The following is a 7,640-nucleotide window of genomic DNA, read 5'->3' on the forward strand; positions in this document are numbered from 1 at the left end:
CAAGTTCAACGACATAACAAATTCCACATTACTAATAGCTACCACCACTCCAAGTTCAACGACATAACAAATTTCACATTACTAATAGCTACGACCACTCCAAGTTCAACGACATAACAAATTCCACATTACTAATAGCTACCACCACTCCAAGTTCAACGACATCACAAATTCCACATTACTAATAGCTACCACCACTCCAAGTTCAACGACATCACAAATTCCACTCTAAGTTCAACATTATAAGTAAAGGACGATGACTAGTGCTTTTCGCGCTTGCTGGCTCCTCCCCCCTCTTGACACTTATCTTCTTCACCTTCCTAGGAAGAGGAACCCGCTCCGGCTCCGGCTCCGGCTCCGGTTCCTCCACGTCATGTACATAGTCATCCAAAGCCGCCATCCGCGAGGTGCTGACCGTCCTTTTGCCTCTTTGGCCTCTTTGGGTGAAGTCTTCAGGTGTGTACTTGTTGATTCCCTTCCTAGGCTTCAACTCGTATGCAGACCGAGCCTGGTACGTCCCCACGGTCATATCATCAGCAACCTATGCATCAACAGAAGATATGGAAAGACCGTGTGTGAGGATATAGTTAGCAATGCATCAACAAATGGATATATATCGTCATGCCATACCTCTTGGGTGACCACACCCACATCCTCATCCTCGAAAGGTTCACCATGGCCCTGCCCCAAAGCGGGATCTGATGGTGTCGCCGACCTAGACCGTTCTGGTGATACATACTCGGGGTCACGACAACCGAAAATGTTTGATAGCCGCCTTAACTTTTGGCCCTGGCACTGCAACATGTACAAGTGAATGAGACATGGAACGTAGCAACATATGTTAAGTGCTAGTTTGAAGGAGATGTGAACCTTAATGAATGCTCGACGTGCACCTTCCCCATCGCTTTTGCCAGCCGGGGTTGTTTCCAGAATAGTCTCGGTCTCATCAGCTGCTTTCTTGATCTGGGCATGCTATGAACAGAAACGGTACCAAAGTGTTAGGCAAGCGAAGATGTGAATAGTGCGAATGGAAAAGCAAAAAGGGCTAACCACAAAGTTCATCATTGGAGCTGAAGGGATCACTGAGTTGCCTTTCCTGACTAATGCGTTGTACTGGTGCTGGGCTACCTCATAAAAAACGGTGGGTTTTTCCAGAATCTCCTCAGCATACGCCGGCTTGCATACCTCTGTTGGGGAACGTAGCAGAAGTTTAAAATTTTCTACGTATCACCAAGATCAATCTATGGAGTCATCTAGCAACGAGAGAGAGGGGAGTGCATCTACATACCCTTGTAGATCGCGCGCGGAAGCGTTCAAGAGAACGGGGTTGATGGAGTCGTACTCGTCGTGATCCAAATCACCGATGATCCTAGCGCCGAACGGACGGCACCTCCGCGTTCAACACACGTACGGAGCGGGGACGTCTCCTCCTTCTTGATCCAGCAAGGGGGGAAGGAGAAGTTGATGGAGATCCAACAGCACGACGACGTGGTGGTGGAAGTAGCGGGATCCCGGCAGGGCTTCGCCAAGCGCAAGCGGGGAGGAAGAGGTGTCACGGGAGGGAGGGAGGCGCCAGGGCTTGGGGTATTGCTCCCATGCGCCTCCCCACTATATATAGGGGTGGAGGGGGCTGGTTTCTTGCCCTCCAAGTCCATTGGGGCGTTGGCAAAGGTGGGGGAAAGAAATCCCATCATTTCCCTTCCCCACCGATTGTTATCCCCCGAAGGGATATGATCTTATTCCTTCTAAGGTGGGATCTTGGTGCGCCTTGACCAGGGGTGTGGGGCCTTGCCCCCACTACCCACGTTCATGTGGGTCCCCCCATGCAGGTGGGCCCCACTTCGGAACCTTCTAGAACCTTCCCGGTACAATACCAAAAAATCCCAAACATTTTTCGGTGGCCAAAATAGGACTTCCCATATATAAATCTTTACCTCCGGACCATCCCGGAACTCCTTGTGACGTCCGGGATCTCATCCGGGACTCCGAACAACTTTCGGTTAACCGCATACTAATATCTCTACAACTCTAGCGTCACCGAACCTTAAGGGTGTAGACCCTACGGGTTCGGGAGACATGCAGACATGACCGAGACGACTCTCCGGTCAATAACCAACAGCCGGATCTGGATACCCATGTTGGCTCCCACATGTTCCACGATGATCTCATCGGATGAACCACGATGTCGAGGATTCAATCAATCCCGTATACAATTCCCTTTGTCAATCGGTACGTTACTTGCCCGAGATTCGATCGTCGGTATCCCAATACCTTGTTCAATCTCGTTACCGGCAAGTCACTTTACTCGTACCGTAACGCATGATCCCGTGGCTAACTCCTTAGTCACATTGAGCTCATTATGATGATGCATTACTGAGTGGGCCCAGAGATACCTCTCCGTCATACGGAGTGACAAATCCCAGTCTTGATTCGTGCCAACCCAACAGACACTTTCGGAGATACCTGTAGTGCACCTTTATAGCCACCCAGTTACGTTGTGACGTTTGGTACACCCAAAGCATTCCTACGGTATCCGGGAGTTGCACAATCTCATGGTCTAAGGAAATGATACTTGACATTAGAAAAGCTCTAGCAAATGAACTACACGATCTTGTGCTATGCTTAGGATTGGGTCTTGTCCATCACATCATTCTCCTAATGATGTGATCCCGTTATCAATGACATCCAATGTCCATGGTTAGGAAACCATAACCATCTATTGATCAACGAGCTAGACTAGAGGCTTACTAGGGACATGTTGTGGTCTATGTATTCACACATGTATTACGGTTTTCAGTTAATACAATTATAGCATGAACAACAGACAATTATCATGAACAAGGAAATATAATAATAACCATTTTATTATTGCCTCTAGGGCATATTTCCAACAGTCTCCCACTTGCACTAGAGTCAATAATCTAGTTCACATCACCATGTGATTAACACTCAAAGTTCACATCGCCATGTGACTAATACCCAAGAGTTTACTAGAGTCAATAATCTAGTTCACATCACCATGTGATTAACACTCAATGAGTTCTAGGGTTTGATCATGTCATGCTTACGAGAGAGATTTTAGTCAACGAGTCTGCAACATTCAGATCCGTGTGCTTTACAAATCTCTATGTCATCTTGTAGATGCAGCTACCACGCGCTACTAGGAGCTGTTCCAAATAACTGCTCTACTATACGAATCCGGTTTACTACTCAGAGTCATCCGGATTAGTGTCAAAGTTTGCATCGACGTAACCCTTTACGACGAACTCTTTTACTACCTCCATGATCGAGAAAATTCCTTAGTCCACTAGATACTAAGGACAAGTTCGACCGTTGTCATGTGATCCATTCCCGGATCACTATTGTACCCCTTGACTAACTCATGGCAAGGCACACTTCAGGTGCGGTACACAGCATAGCATACTGTAGAGCCTACGTCTAAAGCATAGGGGACGACCTTCGTCCTTTCTCTCTCTTCTGCCGTGGTCAGGTCTTGAGTCTTACTCAATACTCACACCTTGTAACACAGCCAAGAACTCCTTCTTTGCTGATCTATTTTGAACTCCTTCAAAATCTTGTCACGGTATGTATTCATTTGAAAGTACTATTGAGCGTTTTTGATCTATCCTTATAGATCTTGATGCTCAATGTTCAAGTAGCTTAATCCAGGTTTTCCATTGAAAAACACTTTTCAAATAACCTTGGATGCTTTCCAGAAATTCTACATCATTTCTGACAACAATATGTTAACAACATATACTCATCAAAAATTCTATAGTGCTCCCACTCACTTCTTTGGAAATACAAGTTTCTCATAAACTTTGTATAAACCCAAAATCTTTGATCATCTCATCAAAGCGTACATTCCAACTCCGAGATGCTTACTCCAATCCTTAGAAGGATTGCTGGAGCTTTGCATACTTGTTAGCATCTTTCAGGATTGACAAAACCTTCTGGTTGTATCACATACAACCTTTCCTCAAGAAAAATCGTTGAGGAAACAATGTTTTGGCATCCTATCTGCAAGATTTCATAAATAATGCAGTAACTGCTAATATAATTCCAACAGACTCTTAGCATCGCTACGAGTGAGAAAGTCTCATCGCAGTCAACTCCTTGAACTTGCCGAAAAACATCTTAACGACAAGTCGAGCTTTCTTAATGGTGACACTTACCATCATTGTCTGTCTTCCCTTTAAAATCCATCTGTACCCAACAGCCTTATGACTATCAAGTAGTTCTTTCAAAGTCTATACTTTGTTTTCATACATGGATCCTCTCGGATTTCATGGCCTCGAGCCATTCGTCGGAATCCGGGCCCACCATCGCTTCTCCATAGCTCGTAGGTTCATTGTCGTCTAGCAATATGACTTCCAAGACAGGATTACGTACCACTCTGAAGTAGTACGCATCCTTGTCGTCCTATGAGGTTTGGTAGTGACTTGATCTGAAGTTTCATGATCACTATCATAAGCTTCCACTTCAATTGGTGTAGGTGCCACAGGAACAACTTCCTGTGCCCTGCTACACATTAGTTGAAGTGACGGTTCAATGACCTCATCAAGTCTCCACCATCCTCCCACTCAATTCTTTCGAGAGAAACTTTTCCTCGAGAAAGGACCCGTTTCTAGAAACAATCACTTTTGCTTCCAGATCTGAAATAGGAGGTATACCCAACTGTTTTGGGTATTCTATGAAGATGCATTTATCCGCTTTGGGTTCGAGCTTATCAGCCTGAAACTTTTTCACATAAGCGTCGCAGCCCCAAACTTTTAAGAAACGACAGCTTAGGTTTCTCTAAACCATAATTCACGGTGTCGTCTCAATGGAATTGCGTGGTGCCCTATTTAAAGTGAATGCGGTTGTCTCTAATGCCTAACCCATAAAAGATAGTGGTAATTCGATAAGAGAGATCATGGTATGCACCATATCCAATAGGGTGCAGTTATGATGTTCGGACACACCATCACACTATGGTGTTCCAGGCGGTATTAGTTGTGAAACAATTTCCACAATGTCTTAATTGTGTGCCAAACTCGTAACTCAGATATCTCTATGATCATATCATAGACATTTTATCCTCTTGTCACGACGATCTTCAACTTCACTCTGAAATTACTTGAACCTTTCAATAATTCAGACTTGTGTTTCATCAAGTAAATATTCTCAGCATCTACTCAAATCATCTGTGAAGTAAGAACATAACGATATTCACTGCGTGCCTCAGCACTCATTGGACTGCACACATCAAAATGTATTACTTCCAACAAGTTGCTTTCTTGTTCCATCTTACTGAAAACGAGGCCTTTCAGTCATCTTGCCCATGTGGTATGATTTGCATGTCTCAAGTGATTCAAAATCAAGTGAGTCCAAATGATCCATCTGTATGGACTTTCTTCATGCATATATACTAATAGACATGGTTCGCATGTCTCAATCTTTTCAAAAAACGAGTGAGTCCAAAGATCTATCAACATGGAGCTTCTTCATGCGTTTTATACCAATATGACTCAAGTGGCAGTGCCACAAGTATGTGGTACTATCTTATATCTTTTGGCATGAACATGTGTATCACTACGATCGAGATTCAATAAACCATTTATTTTAGGTGCAAGATCATTGAAGGTATTATTCAAATAGACAGAGTAACCATTATTCTCCTTAAATGAATAACCGTATTGCGATAAACATAATCCAATCATGTCTATGCTCAACGCAAACACCAAATAACAATTATTTAGGTTTAACACCAATCTCGATGGTAGAGGGAGCATGCGATGATTGATCACATCAACCCTGGAAACACTTCCAACACGTATCGTCATCTCACCTTTAGCTAGTCTCCGTTTATTCCGTAGCCTTTTATTTTGAGTTACCAACACTTAGCAACCGAACCGGTATCTAATACCCTGGTGCTACTAGGAGTACTAGTAAAGTACACATTAATATAATGTATATCCAATATACTTCTGTCGACCTTGCCAGCCTTCTCATCTACGAAGTATCTAGGGTAGTTCTGCTTCAGTGACCGTTCCCCTCATTTCAGAAGCACTTAGTCTCGGGTTTGGGTTCAACCTTGGGTTTCTTCACTAGAGCAGCAACTGATTTGCCGTTTCATGAAGTATCCCTTCTTGCCCTTGCCCTTCTAGAAACTAGTGGTTTTACTAACCATCAACAATTGATGCTCCTTCTTGATTTCTACTTTCGCGGTGTCAAACATCGCGAGTTGCTCAAGGATCATCATGTCTATCCCTGATATGTTATAGTTCATCACGAAGCTCTAATAGCTTGGTGGCAGTGACTATGGAGAACCATCACTATCTCATCTGGAAGATTAACTCCCACTCGATTCAAGCGATTGTAGTACTCAGACAATCTGAGCACATGCTCAACGGTTGAGCTTTTCTCCCTTAGTTTGCAGGCTTAAGAAACTTGTCAAAGGTCTCATACCTCTTGACGTGGGCACGGGCCTAAAATCCCAATTTCAGCTCTTGGAACATCTCATATGTTCCGCAACGTCTCAAATGTCTTCGGTGCCTGAATTCTAAACCGTTCAACATTACGCACTGAACTATCACGTAGTCATCAAAACGTGTATGTCAGATGTTCGCAACATCCACAAACGACGCTCGAGGTTCAGCACACCGAGCGGTGCATTAAGGACATAAGCCTTCTGTGCAGCAATGAGGACAATCCTCAGTTTACGGACCCAGTCCGCATAATTGCTAATATCAACTTTCAACTAAATTTTCTCTAGGAACATATCTTAGTAGAGCTAAAGCGTAAGCTACGACATTATTTGCAAAGACCTTTTGACTATGTTCATGATAATTAAGTTCATCTGATTATTTAATAAACTCCCACTTTGTTGTGGAATTGTCACGGCAGATGTCCTTGAGCTAGGACTTAGTCGTGGAGCCATCGCAACTAGGAAGCTTGAAGGAGTTATGCGGGACAAGGGACACGAGGGTTTATACTGGTTCGGCCCCTTACGGTGAAGGTAAAAGCCTACGTCCAGTTCGAGGTGTTATTGACTAGGGTTACGATCGCCGGGAGTTAAACAACTATGCCCCGGCTCTCGAAGAGATTATTGTCGCCCCTGAACCACTGCCGGGTCCTCCCTTTATATAGGGAGGCTGACGCCCAGCAGCCCTTAGAGTCCCGGCCGGCTCATAAGAGCGTCCGGCTCGGACCCTAAACCATACTTGCCTTACGCTACAAGTCTACCATAACAATGATTGTAACTACGGGCTTTAAGCCATATCCGGGTCTCAGCCTATCTCTGGCCCATTATCTTGACACTTAGCTCCGGGCTTCTGGTAATGACCCTTAGAGTAACCCGGCCCTCCTGGCGGGTGACTCCAAGGTCTATATCCTCAACATTAGGCCCCAGATTGACTTGAGCCGGCTCGTGTCAATCTTCAACTCTGCAGACAGAAAAAATCTCCGGCTTACCATTCACGTGGAGGCCATAACCCGGAGTGACGTCATCCTCCGGACTCCGGATAATCCGCCGTGACGTCATCCTCCATTAAGTCCGTTTTTTACTCCGCCAGATCCGCAACGGATCTTCGCTTTTACTGTCTTTCCGAAAATCGAGGCGTCGTGAGGGGGAGATAACCACGCCGTGGTCTCCTTGA

The sequence above is a fragment of the Triticum aestivum genome, chromosome 1D, assembly GCF_018294505.1.
Source record: "Triticum aestivum cultivar Chinese Spring chromosome 1D, IWGSC CS RefSeq v2.1, whole genome shotgun sequence".
Lineage (NCBI taxonomy): Eukaryota > Viridiplantae > Streptophyta > Magnoliopsida > Poales > Poaceae > Triticum > Triticum aestivum.